At 34.2% G+C, this 15,833-nt stretch overlaps 1 pseudogene; it reads left to right on the top strand.

Annotated features, from left to right (window-relative positions):
* Positions 1-775: 775 nt before the first annotated feature.
* Positions 776-2,932, top strand: LOC120089000 (indole-3-acetic acid-amido synthetase GH3.5-like; annotated as a pseudogene).
* Positions 2,933-15,833: the final 12,901 nt, after the last annotated feature.

Raw genomic sequence — 15,833 nt, 5'->3', positions numbered from 1 at the left:
TTTTAACTCTACTCCCCACATCTCTATCACACGAAAAAGAAATTAAAAAAAATAACACATGACACTATTATATTGAACTATATTTGGGATACATCAACATAGATGCATCCAAGGAAACACCCAAATTTTTTTATAAAAATTCTAGAACTATAAGTTGACTTTTTCAAAATTATTTTAGAACAATACTATCTTAACATGCACTCATCATCCTGCAGCTCTCTCCCATTACATAAAAAATATTGAAAAAAGATATTTGCATGTGATTATCGTTAGACAATTAATAGATTCAAACCTTTTAATGAAGCACAATTGAATTTAATAAATTATAGCTTCTTATATAAAATTCAGAGCATCTAAGAGAAAAATGCATGCTAGAATTAGAATATTTCATAGATTTAAGATCTAGAAGTAAAATTTGAAAAGTTGTTATAGATTGAGCCACTCCACGGTCAAATTTGATCAAGACTCGATTGAATGACGCACATATATTGATCTATCAGAAGAATTACAAGAAAAAAAATTTAGAAATAACAAACGTTAGACTTGCAAAACTCGAAATGACTTTCCTTGTTTTAAACGCATGGAATGGAAAAGATGTCGTGAAGGCATCTAAGTATGTTTCATTATTTAAATTCTTCTTCCCTATTGCCTCCCACACTCCCACACGCCATTTCTGATTTCCCATTTCTTCATTTCAAATCATAATTTTCTCTCCTCTCCCAGAAGTTCTTCCTTGTTCCATCTCTATCACCAAAAATTGTGAAAACCTAAGAAAATGCCGCATATTGAAGAGAATTGGTTGGATGAGAAAGATATGGAAGCATTACAACACATTGAAGATTTCACAAGCAAAGCCGATGAAATTCAGCGACAAATTTTAACTGAAATTCTGTCAACAAATGCTGATGTTGAATACTTGCAACGACATGGCCTTGATGGCTCTACTGATGCTTCAACCTTCAAGAAATCCAGCGGAAGGAATTTTTTTTTGGTAGCTAGCGAGTGGCTCGCGTGAGGAAGATGGGGATGGATTCTGTCTTTTTATTTAAAATAATAATAATAATAATAATAACTAAAAAGAAAAAATATAATTACACTTAAATCATTTTCTTAATCCACTTTATACTATTTATTTCTTTTCTTTTTCAAAAGAAAATTAATTCCTGTCAATTTGAAAATTCAATAATTTTCACGTCAACACTTAAATTTCCACACTTATACTTCAAATCCAAAATTCTAAAAATATCCTCCAATAACAAAATTACTGAAATCATATAAAAAGTGAAAATTCGAGGTGTTACATAAGTTTAGAACAAAAGCTGGTATGGTTGCTGGTACCGCAATTACAAGTTTGTGCAAAAGATCATCAAATCTCAAAAGTGAACCAACTGGGAATAACACAAGCCCTGATGATATCATTCTCTGTACAGACTCATTCCAAAGCTTATACTGTCAACTTCTTTGTGGGCTCTACCAAAACGATGTAGTTTTCCGAATTGGTGCTCTTTTTGCTTCTACGTTGATTCACATTTTTTAGTTCCTTGAAAACCATTGGGTTGTTTTGGCTAATGATATACGAACAGGAAGTATTAACCCCAAAATTACAGACTCATCAGTGAGGGAATCAGTTATGAAGATTGTTGTAAAACCCAATCCTGAAGTTGCTGATTTGATTGAACATGAATGTAGCAAAGGAAGCTGGGAAGGAATTATTAAAAGATTGTGGCCAAACACCAAATACATTAATGCTATTGCGACAGGAAGTATGTCACAATACATTCCATTGCTAAATTACTACACCAATAATCTCCCTATTGTTTCTGACCATTATGGTTCTTCAGAATGTTTCCTTGGCTTAAACTTAGATCCATTGTGTGACCCTTATGAAATCTCCTACACTTTGATACCCACCATGGCGTATTTCGAGTTCTTGCCAATCGATAGGACAAATCCCCATGGAGGAAGAAGCCAAGAATTAGTTGATCTTGTTGATGTCAAGTTAGGACAAGAATATGAGCTAGTCATCACAACTTTTGCAGGTAAGTCTTGCTCTCAGTATTGAATTCTTAATCAAATTCTAAACTTCAAAAACAAAAATTTTAAAAAAATATAAAAACAAAAAAATAAGGAAAATTATTTACACAAATAGAAAAATTTAATTATAGTTGTGATAGATATTATTATCTATATCTATTACAAAAAGATGTTGATAAAAGTCTATTGAAGGATTGTTAGAGGACATTGTTCGCGTGACAGAATTTAAAAATAAAGCCCCAAAATTTAGATTTGTAGGCAGGAAAAACGGGGGTTTAAGCATTAGTAATGAGAGAACAGGTGAAGCAGAACTTCATAAGGCTGTAGAAGAAGCAGGCCGTGTATTGAAGCCATATGGGGCAGCAATTATGGACTACAGAAGCTATGCTGATAGCTCAACAATTCCAGGACACTACGTATTGTACTTGGAATTAATATTTGATCATGAGTTTAAGGGACAAATTTCCAATTCCATTCCATGTTCGGTATATGAGGATTGTTGTCTTGCCATTGAAAATTCACTTAGTGCACTCTAACGCTTTGCAAGATCTAAAGAAAAATGTATGAATCCATTGGAGATTAAGATTGTAAAGGCTGGATCTTTTGAGAAACTCATGCAGCTCGCCCTCGATCGAGGTGCTTCAATTGCTCAATACAAGACGCCTCGATGTCTAAATTCTACGCAGATCCATATCATCCAGCTTTTCGAATCAAACCTTGTTTCCAATTACTTTAGTAAAAAAATCCCCTCATTTGGATACCAATCAAACTCTTATTTCCTAGGCTTACCTACTAAATATGTATTTTTTTTTAACATGTACTTGTGCTTTTTAATGAATTTATGAAATAGTTAATAATGTGATTATCCAAACTTCTGTAGATTTGTCACTGTGATTGATGATTTTCATTGAGATATACTTAAAATCCCACTGCTGATGCCTTTTTTTTAAGGGAAAATATCCAATGCAGCCCACTTTAATTTGTTACATAGTATATAAATTAAAAATAGTTCATTTTTTCTTTTTTTCTTTTTAAAGAACAATCTTTGATCCTTGTCAAATTTTAATTGTACAAGTGTTTGAACTACACAAAAATAAATGTAACCTAGAGAATACATAAGTATTTTTCTTTTTTTAATGTTAAATCGTGGATATATATATATATATATATATAAAAGTTGAATTCTATGTCTCAATTAACTTTAAAATGTACATTATCAATCTTGAAATTAGAAGTTTGATCGTCAATCTTTTAATATGGATATGTATTTGATTACTTGAAGACCGAGATAAATGTATATATTAGTTTTCAATTCGAGCAATTTATTTCGATTGCATATGTGATATCAACTTAAAAAATCAGTCTGTTTATTGTCAAAGTAAGAAAACAAACAAACAAATAAATAAGCGTAGGAGATGGAGGGAAGTAAAGGAAAAGGAATAAAAACAATAATAAAATTGAGATTTGTACATGACATCCTTGTCTTGTTTCTTCGTACTGGGCTACTTTTACGTAATTTTGACAATCTAAATCTTAAATAAATTTAAAAAGAAGAAAATATAAAGGTTGGCTTTGTCTACCTACTCATGTTGAAGGGCAAAACGGTAATTTGGTCTAGCTGTACTTACGAGCATCTATGAAGAGTCATTGTACTCACGATTGGTTATATCCGATGGACACAAAAATATATCTGTGGTAAGAAGAGTTCAACAATTGGTCTTTAGTGAAATGTCTGACAGTTAACGGATGGTGGATCTCGTGGCTAAAGAGTTTAGTCAGCTATTCACGGACTGTTGGAGCTTCGAGCCACAAGTCCATTAGGTCCCCTGGGTAGCTTGGATAAAGTCGAGAACCAGTGTTTGGGTTAATTTGAAATGTTCAAATTTACAAGAGGAAGTTCGATTATATATATGATATAATTTGACTGATTAATTATATATGATATAATTGGCTAAATGTATGTGATACATTATTTTGGAGGAAATTAGATATAAATATGATTTATTCAAGTAAAGGAGAAAATACTATAGTAGATATGTGATATCAAACTATAGGATAAAAATATAATATGATTATACTTATTAATTAATTAACTACTTAATTATATGATAATTAAGCCAAAAATCGCGTTTGGACGTGCGTTAGTGGGAATGAGTCGGTTATTGTAACCGATGATATAAAAATGAAATTGTTTCATTTTGAATCAATCGTTCAATCGCCCATCGTAAAATCGTCCAAAAGAAATCGTAGGTGTGCGTTGGTAGAATTCTAAGCGATCGCTTAAAGATTCGAGAGACTATGCGATAGCTCCTCTCCGCCTAAATCGTCTACCTCACGCCTAAACGATCGCACGCTATTTCCTACATGATCGCATAGCTTCTCTAAACGATCGTATAGTGTGCCAATTTTGCTAAACAATCGTATACTTTTTCCTAAATGATCGTTCAGTAAAATCTACACGATCATGTAGCTTCTCCTAAATGATAAGCAGCGTGCTATGCGATAGCGCATTTTTCCCTCCCACTTGCTTATCGCCTACACGATCTGGTATTCCTCCTTCCTCTACCAAATTCACCTAAAATCACGCTTTGGGTTCTCACTCCGAGAATACTCGGGGCTCTTTTCTACTGGTGTCATCCCTACGGTGTTCGTGTTCGTGGTTGTTCGTGCTGCTACAGTCGACGCTTTCGCTGGGTGTTGGTAGATCGCGTGGAGGTTTTCCGCTGCTTTGAGTGCTGAAGCTTGAAGAATGTCTTCAACTGGTATGTCACTCATTCTCTCGTTATTTTGTTGTTTATAGCATGCCGTTAATTAAGATTCATTTGCATAACTGTATGTTGAATGTATACTGTTGTATTTTGGTCACTGTGAGATCAGAACGATCCGAACGCGCTCATGAAACTCTTCGGTAAGAGACCTTTCAAGTCTAAATCCAATAAACTAAGACTCGTGACTATAGTATGAGTACTTGAACTTTATGTGGAGACATAAGAGTGGGTCAGGTTTGAGTAAATAGTCAAAATGATTTATTGTACATGATTGAGGTTGGGTACCTTATTCTGGTAACACCATTGGATGCGACCTACTTTGTAGTTGTTATAAAGAGTTGTAAAGTGCTACATACGATGTGATCCTAATTTATACATGTTATGACATGAGGAGTGGGGGCGCTTATGCAATGAGTTTGCATAAGATCAGGACCCAGAAATAAGTCACTCTTACTTTATAACGCTGTTTACTGTTTAAGACTGACTATTTCACCTATATAACCTAGGTTAACTCGATCTTAATCCTGATATAGCTATGAACTTCTGTTTGTTATAGATTATTCTTTGATCTGCAAATGGTGAGAGTAGTCTAACAGCACTGCTCAATAAGCTTACCATTTTGGAGATAAGACCAGATGAATAGTTGGGGACATAGCCTTGCAAGATGGAGTTCACGCCTACCTGATTTAGGGATAGGAGAAAGGCTATTCTCTCAAGTATTGAATCCAGGTCTTGAACAAGGGGCCCCACCCTCTCACTAGGCTGAGAGCGTTTGGTTTAGTGATTGTATTACAAACCAGTTGTTCATTAGAGGGTTAGTAGGGACTTGAGAAATAAGACGTAATCTCAGGGGTAAAACAGATATTTGACCCAGCAGTTATTATGAACAACCTGTGAAGAGTCGACTTGCTGGTTAAATCATGTGGACATAATATATCTACAGTGAAGGGAGTGAAACTATGGGCTTTAGTGGAATGACCCATTAGTTAACGAATGAGGATTAATTTGGTCTAATGAGTTTAGCCAATTAATCTCGGATCGTTGGAGCCTATGATCTATAAGTTTGCGAGGTCCCCCTACTAGCTCGTAACGGACTAGCTTTAGAATAACATGATAAGTTAATTTGAAACGTTTAAATTAGAATTGAGGAAATTAGTAATTATATGAGATACAATTATATGTTTAATTTTAGAATTAAACGGAATAGGATAATTTATATATTTAAATATGATTTAAATATATAAAGATGAATATGTGTTAAAATTAATTTAATATTTGATATTAAATTAATTAAGTTTTATTTAATAATTAATTTATGAAATTAATTAAAATTTTCATTTTAAAATCAAAATAGATTTAATAAAATAAACTTTTGATTTTTTTAGATAAAATTGAAAAAGGAAAAGAAAACAAAACACTTAAATGGAAAAAGAGTTTTTTCCATTATCCATCACCAAGTAGCTCACTCAAATGACATTATATTTGCCTTGTCTTCTCCAAGCATGAGCTGTAACTTATGCAAATATTCTCTTTGGATGTTGATCTGCAATATAATGAAGAGATTGGAGTGAAAACCAGGGATGTAATCCATAGAGATTTTGGGAGAAAAACTGGTTTGAAGAAAGAGTTCTTCAACTATTTTTCTGCAGTGAGCTTTTCTCCTTCTACCCTTGTTTAAAGCTTGTTTTGAGTCCCACAACTTAATCTAGAGCACCAAGAAAATAGTGGAGAAGATCTTGAGGTAGTCTGCAACAAGATTTGGAGAAGATAGCAGCTGGTGAAGGAGCTTTGAAGAAGTTCTGCAAGAACGTCTTGAAACTCATTGTTTTCTACAAAAGCATGTTTTATATTTTGCCAAAATTAGTGAATTTGAGTGCTTAAATGATCCTTATGCTTCCGCTACTGTTGATACAATCCTACAGTTAATATGCCCAAAAACACAGAAACCCTTACAATTAACTTTGAAATGTAAAAGAAAGCAGTAAACCGAGACAACCATCCCAGAAACTCCATTAATTCACATCCACAAATACATCTAACACTTAAACGCAATATAGATATGCTTAAAACCCAACAAGAATGTAAATTCAATTCAATACATCAATGGATTTGGAATGATCTTGCTTTCGCTCAATGGTTCGCTTGAATAAGAGTTCCTTCATTTAGAGTATGACAACCATCTGTTTCTGATGTTCTTGTTTAGAATCTTTAGGAGAGTTAGCTAAGGAAAGCTTAAAGTGCTGAGTAATAGGTAAGCTCACAGGTTTAGCATCATTGATGTTGAACCTTTTAAGGATCTTCTCATAGTAATTGGATTGATTGATGCTTAGAATAGACTCCTCTTTGTTCCTTTGGATCTCTATTCCTAGGACCTTGCTTGCTTCTCCTAAGTCCTTTATATCCAACTCCCCTTTTAAGAGGTTTTTAACATGGGTTAGATCTCTTTTAGACCTACCTGCCAGCGACGTGTCATCTACATATATGAGTAGGTAAGCCTTTGAAAGAAATCGAATACAAAGATTTCCATGAGCAGCGGAAGGATCATTCCAAATTACAATCATATATAAACTTTACAATTACAATCTCAAACAAAACATACGGTTATGCAAAATACAGAAATTACAGCATGTCTACAAAAGATTAAGGATAAGAGTAACACACTTTTGTAGACTCATCACAAAGCTCATTGATCACGAACGCTCGATCACAACAACACACGAACACTCGTACAACACGACCGCTACACTGTACGAACACCACGCACTCGAACTAAGTGATCGCCTTGGTCACAAATACCCTAAACAACACGAACGGCCTCAACAGAACCTCGACAATGTCAAGTTGAGTAAGACACCACCAATAAGATATTCGTAGTGTGAGAATCCAGAGGGCGGGCTCTATGTGAACTTGGTTTGAGGCAGAAAGTAGGAGGAAACACAATCGTGTAAACGATTAAGCAAGTGGGAGATGGAAGAACCTATCGTATAGGTCGATGCTTAATTGTTTAGGAACAGCTATACGATCATCTAGCAAAAGCTATACAATCGTTTAGCTCATCGCTTAGCTTAGTGTCTATCGCCTAAGAACATTCCACGATCGTTTAGCTAACTCAAAGCTATCGCTTAGTAAATCTTATTTTCTTGACAACTTCCCGTGAATATTGTCCGAGAGAGGAAATCTCAAATTAACATTTTTACCAATCTTACTAAAATTAGGAAAATATTTTTCCTTTTATTTCACAATTACTATGAAACCACCAATAACCTCTCACTCAATTGGTTATTAAAAAAAAAGAGATAACTATTCAATAATTAATATTATTATAAATATAAATGATAACCAACTTATCATACTATATTTATAACCTATAGTTTTAATACTTCATCTTATGAAACATATAAACCATAGCTCTTTTTTTATTCCATAGCGCTTAATGTAAATATCATTTACATTAATCCTCCATTTGATGTATCTTATACACCATACTGATCATATCACATATAATGGAATTACCACTTGTCAATTTGAACATTTCAAATCAACACCAAGAACTGATCCTCAGCTCGAATTCATTGAGCTACCAAGGGGGCCTTATGGACCTGTAGCTCGAAGCTCCAACAGTACGTGAATAACTAACTAAACTCTTTAGTCATGAGATCCACCACTAGTTAACTACCAGGCACTCCATTAAAGACCGACAGCTGAACTCTCCTTACCACAGATATATTATGTGTCCATCTTAACCAATCAACAATACAACAACCCTTCACAGATCGTTCGTAAGTACAGCTCGGCCAATAACCATTATGCCACTGTAGTTACATTTAACTCCTTAAGTACCACTGAATCCTCTAATGAACATAAGTCATAGTCCTACTATGATCGAGTCCTCTCTTTCAAAGGGAAGCTATGGCCACTATGTTCAAGCCCCAGAATCAACCCTTAAGGGAGCAATCTCTCTACTTAACCATTTTTCGAGGAAGGAGTGCATTCTATCTTGTGTATTGAGTTCTCAGCTCCCAAATCAGATAAGTACTAAAAAAGGTAGGCATGTTAAGTTGGCAATCTAGCCGCTCTCACCCATACTAATCAAAGGACTGCCCTCAAAGGCAGGAGTTTCCAAAACACTTAGGATTGAGGTCGTGTCACCTATGGTCATTTAAGTGAGATGTAAGTCTCTAGTATTAACGGCGTATATACAGAGTCTAGTCATCTCGTCGTTCGGTCTTATAAAAACTCTTTGTATAGGACACCCCTGCTCGCATGTCTTCACATGAATGGTCAGGATCTACCATCTGTAGTAGTTTATAACACTTGCAAACCTCTACAAAGCGGGCCGTATCCGTAGTGTCACTAGGATCAGGTATCCCACCTTAATCCTTATACTACAGACCTGTCTAGATTATCACTTAAGGCATGATCCACTTGTATATCACATATACATGCTTAAGTTTACATAAGATAACCATGGAGCTTTGTTTATTGAATATGAATAAATGTCAGAATGAACTAATAGTTATTTTATTCATAAAACAATGTGTATTAATACAATCAACGAGACTCCAGGAGAATTAGGACACCAATCCCAACCATCTCCCACTTGTCTTAATGCCTCGACAGACTAATGTACAATACAATATAAAACATGTACAATATACATTTAAACTAGGGCATACCTCAGTATCATCTCCCACTTGCCCTGACAAGATGCCGCATGTCCCGTAGACCCAGACTCTCCAGGTGACCCTCGAACACTTCAGTTGTGAAAGCCTTTGTAAATGGATCAGTAACGTTGTGTTCTGATGCGATCTTCGTAACTATCACATCACCACGATGCACAATCTCCATAATCAAGTGGTATTTTCTTTCTATATACTTACCTTGACGTTGGCTTCGAGGCTCCTTTGAATTTGCCACAGCCCCGCTATTATCACAATAAAATGTGATAGGAAAATCCATATTTGGAACAACTTCCAAATCTGAAAGGAGTTTCCTCAGCCAAACAACCTTCTTAGTTGCTTCATAAGCGGCTACGTATTTGATTCCATAGTGGAGTCCACGATGCATCCTTGCTTAATGCTTTGCCACACTACAACCCCTCCATTCAGGGTGAAAACTGACCTGATGTCAATTTGTGAGAATCTCTATCGGTCTGAAAGTCAGAGTCCGTGTATCTTATAAGGATTAGATCCTTATCTCCATACACGAGCATGTAGTTCTTCCTTCTTCAAAGATACTTGAGGATCGTCTTGACAGTCATCCAGTGATCAAATCTTGGATTGGACTGATACCGATTGACAATCCCTACTACATAGAAAATGTTGGGTTTGGTACATAACATTGCATACATTAAGCTTCTTACAGTTGAAGCATAGGGAATCCATCTCATCTTCTCAACTTCTTGAGGTGTCTTAGGACATTGATCCTTAGACAAAACGATTCCATGCCTGAAGGGTAACAAACCCTTTTTGGAATCCTACATCTTGTACCTGATCAATATTTGATCGATGTATAATGCCTGAGATAGGGTTAATCATTTGTTTTTATGATCCCGAATGATTTAGATCCCTAAAACATATTGTGCCTCACCAAAATCTTTCATTTAGAATGGGCAGCTAGCCATTTCTTAATGTCAATCAGATACCCTACATCATTCCTAATGAGTAAGAAATCATCCACATATAGTCCAGGAAAGCTATTGAGTTGTTGATGATCTTCTTGTAGACATAAGGCTTATCAACGTTCTGACCAAAGCCAAAGGACTTGACCGCAGTGTCAAATCTGATGTTTCATGATCTAGATGCTTGTTTCAGCCCATAAATGTTCCTATTAAGCTTGCAAACTTTTTACTCTTTATCTGGAACTGTGAACCCCTCTGGTTGAGTCATATACATCATCTCCTCAAGATTACCATTAAGAAAGGCAGTCTTGACGTCCATTTGCCATATTTCATAATCATAAAATGTGACTATGGACATGAGAATCCTGATAGACTTGAGCATGACAACAGGTGAGAAAGTTTCCTTATAGTCAACTCCTTTGACCTGGGTATGACCCTTTTCCACGAGTCTAGCCTTAAAGGTTTGCACCTTTCCATCTACACCTTTCTTTCACTTATAGATCCACTTACACCCAATAGGTCTTACCCCATCAGGTGGATCAACAAGCTCCCAGACGTTATTGAAATACATAGACTCCATTTCCTGGTTCATGGCCTAACCCATTCATATTTGTCAACATCCTCCATTATTTTCTTAAAAGACAATGGATCCTCAACCCCATCATTCGAAATGGGCTTCAGTCAAACCCATGTAGCAATCCGGTTGGTTCATAACCCTCCCACTATGTCAAGGTAGTCTCAATTCTTGAGCTAGTTGACTAGATGTTCCGACCTCAACAACTCTTATTGATCTGTCGGCCTATTCAACAACTCTTGTTAAATCCTCAGCAGCTCAGTCTCACTGGAAATCTCTCACAAAACGAGCTTACTTCGTGGCTTATGATCCCGTATGTGTCTTCCTCCAAGAAGATACATTTGTAGAAAAAAAATTTTGTCGTCACTCAGATCATAAAAGTATCCACCTCTGGTTTCCTTGGGGTAGCCTACAAAGAGGAAAACCTTTGAATGCGGTTCCAACTTCTTAGGGTTTGTCACTAGCACATGTGTCGGACATCCCCAAATCCTAAAGTGGCGTAAACTACGTTTATGACCTCTCCACAGCTCAAGAGGTGTTTCGAAAACACTTTTCCAGAGAACGTTGTTTAGGATATAACATGCAGTCTCCACTGCAAAACCCGAAAACAAGTATGGAAGATGAGCATAACTTATCATAGACTGAACCATGTCCAACAAGGTTCTGTTTCTCCTTTCTGATACACCATTCTGCTAAGGTGTACCAGGGCCGAGAGTTGGGACGCAATCCCATGTTCTATCATATAGTTTTGGAATTGGAGGTCCATCTACTCTCCACCACAATCAGATCATAGTGTTTTTATCTTCTTACCTAACAAGTTTTCAACTTCAGCCTTATACTTCTTGAACTTGTCAACGGCTTCAGACTTACGTTGCATTAGGTAGATATAACTGTATCTTGAATAATCATCTATGAAAGATATGAAATATTCAACCTACCCCGAGCTCTAACATTCATCGGACCCGGAGGTCTGAATGTATAAGCTCCAAGGCTTCCTTGACTCTGTAACCTTTCTCAGTAAAAGGTCGTTTAGTCATCTTGCCTTCGAGGCATGATTCACATACCGACAAGGAGTTTTCTTACTCTTTAGAATTCCATTTTTCACCAACTTCTCAATCCTATTGATGTTGATGTGACCTAACCTTAGATGCAAAAGATGGGCATTTTCCTTTGGAGAATCCTTTGGTCTTTTAGCTATTGTTGTCGTACTGAACATTTCAGTGTTAAACAAGGCTTTTAGGACTAACGACCTTAGTATATATAAGTTACTTTCCACTGAACCATAGCCAATTTTCGTTCCATTTATGAAAATAAACACTTTATTCTCATAAAAGAAGACGGTGTACCCTTGTTCAGTGAGACAAGGAACCAAGCTTAAGTTTCTCTTAATATGAGGAACTACGAAAATATTATCCAATAACAAATGACGTTTCTTGTCAACAAATAACTTCAGCCTGCCTACAGAAATAGCTAAAACAACCTCACTAGTACCGACTTTAAGAGTCATCTCTTTCAGTGGCAACGTTTGGCAGGGAACTGAATCCTTGGTAAGAGGAACTGACATGGTTGGTAGCACTCGAATCTAAGATATAGGCAGAATCATCATTCTCTACCAAACACGTCTCCAAGACCAATAAATCAGATTTACTGTCTTTCTTCCTCTTTTGGAGAGTAGTGGGATCAGTGTCAGAACAACTGACACTACTGGTTTCGTCATCCATCTATTTTTTCTCGACAAGTAAGAACTGACGTTCAAACAAATCTTGCAATGAGTCCATGATCTCGCGTGCAATGACCATGTTCTCAACCCTTTTGGCCAAACCATCACTGATGTTAGCCAAAATTTGAAGTCGAGCCAATGAACTAGCCTTCATCCACACCTCATATGCATTGCAAACACTTCGCGGTGCATCAAGGGTCGGGACTTGAGGAGACCCCTCAACCATGACAAATTCAAGGTCGTTTGCCACGAAATACATTTCACGCGATTCTTTCCACTGTATGTATTCGATCATATTAAAAGCACCAAACGAAAATGCTAACGAGTTGCTGAAAAAAAAAACACATTGACCAACGTTAGGTTTTAAGCAAATACCTATTATAAAAAAAACAACATCCAATAAATTTTTATCAAAACTAATATGAACCCCGTTTGACATCTAGTTTTACAATGACGCTTCAAAGGTTTAGGACAAAAGTTGCTAAAGGGAGGTCAATTATCCCTCCTCTGAATTGAAAAGTTCTCAATCAGTCATTAATACTAGAACAACTCTTGCTCCTATAACGACTAGCCATCATTGATTTGGTCAAGAGATCATTAACTTACTTAATAATTTCCTGTAAGTGTAACCCGCCATTTTAGGGGCCCTAGAGATCCGCCTTAAGCAGCCAATCCGAATGGAAAAAATCTGATTGAGGCAAAACCATAGGAAGATTTGAATTCTTTTCTTGATGAAGATTACGTAAACTTTTGTTGTTTAGAGAAAACTAAGGAAAATGATGATAACTCTCTCTATTGAATTTAAAATCAGAGGTATTTATAGAGTATATTAGTTGACTGTTTACAAAGTTAATTATAAACAAACAAAAATCTGAGATATTTGAGTCAAAACTTCTACAAGAACTTGTGCAAGAAAAATTAAAAATCTAATGAAAGAGCGTTTTTAACCCCAACACATTAGATATACTTATATAAGGTAAAAATGTAAAACAATGGTACAAATTATTAAATACAAACCTATCTGAAAAATTTCTTCACTAACACAATGAATATTACTCTTTTTAGTGGATGATGTCCTCATTAATAAAAGAAGGGAAAAAAAAGTACATTTTTCTCTTTTATGTTGAACTCTTGGGTCTAATATTCGTTTGTTTCTTAGATTTCAAAATGTTAAACTTTTCATCATTTAGTTTTGAAATTTATTTCAATTTTAATCAAGTTATAGTTTTACTCTTAAAATTTGAGTTTTGTTTCAATTTGATTCTTAAGTTTCAATATTTATATTTTAAACTTTGATTTTTCACTAAATACTCACTTTTAATTGTTAGCGTTAATGTCTATTAATTAATTTAAAATTGAGAAAATAAAATTTTAAAATTAATTTCGAAAATTAGGAAAATTAATTAAACTTAATTAATTTATAAATTACTATAGACATGAGCACTAAAAACAAAAATCGAGAATTAAAAATATAAATCTTAAAACTTAAAAATAAAATTAGAAATAAAATTAATAAAATTATAATATTTTAAAATTAAAGTTAGTAATTAAATCGAAACGAAATTGAAAACTTAAATATTAAAAAAGAAAGAGATTTTTATAAAAGTAAAGGCAGCAGCCGAGTACCTTTCCTCTCCCAGCCATTGATTGGACCCCACTGCTTCCGCGAATGGCGCTCTTCTTTTTCAACCGTCATCTTTTTAAATTTGATTTGTCTTTGGTTCTTGGCCAATAAGTTGTCGATTTAAAATGGATTCGTTTCATTTAATCCAACTACTCATAATGAAATTTATGGTCCACCATTCTCCAACAATGAAAAAAGAACACGTTTTAAGGTGGGTAGAGACAAACATATTATATTATTGAAATTTCTTTTTTGTTACCTATATTCACATCTATTCAATCTTTCTTGAACCCATATATCTAATCCTATTTCGTTATCTCAATTTTTCTTGGATAAAAATTGGACTTAGTCGTCATTTTATAGACATAAAGCTCACATTCAGTTAAGAATACGAAAATACATAATTGAATCATTCTTTTATCTACCAGATAAAACTAACAATTATTTAAGAGTAATATTTCCATGTATTTAAGGATGCCTCCGTTGCCTTCCAACTTCTTCAATTTAAAAGAAATAAATACAAAAGATTATAGTTTGTCACACGTAATGGGCACTTAAGTGGACTTCAATTTAAAAGAAATCATTATTTTATAGACGCCTAATGATTTCAATTTTCTTAATTTAAAATATTAAAAAATAGAACAAATTAACTTTTTGGTTTCCGATTTTTTTAGTTTTGAAGAATAGTTGTGTTTGGTCAAATATACATTTTTAGTTCCCCATTTTTTTAAATAGATTTAAAACTTATTCTTAAACACTCTAAGATTAAAAAAGTATATTTTTAAAATTGAGGGACTAAAAAGCACATATTTAACCAAATTTGGAAACTAAAAAGATGATTTTCCAAAAAAAAAAAAAAAAAAAGTACAGACAACTAAAGACTTGAACATTTTTTTTTTCAAAGCTTAGGAAATTACTCACTTTTTTATTTAATAAAACCAATAATTGTACCTCTAAAAAGCAATTAATAGTAATAATTGCTTAGAAAATGGTTATATCAAGGAAATTAAAACCATCAATGTATGTAAGTTTTGGAGACGAAGAATATTTAAATACATCTTAAATTATATTTATATTTATGCATTATACTTAGTTGTATAATTATAATATGCAAAGAAGTAAACTCTTCTAACATTATTTTAAAATTATTTTCGAAATTTTATTTTTATGAACGTATAGATTAAGATGAAAAAAATAATATCTTAAAATGCATTCAAATATTGTTGTTTGCTTACGGAATTAAAAAAACATTTACAAGTGTAGTTCTTATCAAGAGGGTTGGCCAAAGTGACATAGATTGGGAATTAGATAGTCAAAGCACGTGGTTTTGAGAAAACAGTAGTGGTTTGAGGAATTAAGAATTATTGAAAAATTAATTTATAATTGTTGAGTTTTTCAATTTCACAACGTTTAGTTTTAAAAAATAAAAATAGATTTAGGTTTGGGTTATTTTTAAATATGGAAAAATAAATCAAAATATTTATAAAATATGA

Source organism: Benincasa hispida, chromosome 10 (genome assembly GCF_027475165.1).
Source record: "Benincasa hispida cultivar pf3 chromosome 10, pf3_genome.v1.1, whole genome shotgun sequence".
Lineage (NCBI taxonomy): Eukaryota > Viridiplantae > Streptophyta > Magnoliopsida > Cucurbitales > Cucurbitaceae > Benincasa > Benincasa hispida.
This window is presented reverse-complemented; position numbering and strand designations above follow the sequence as displayed.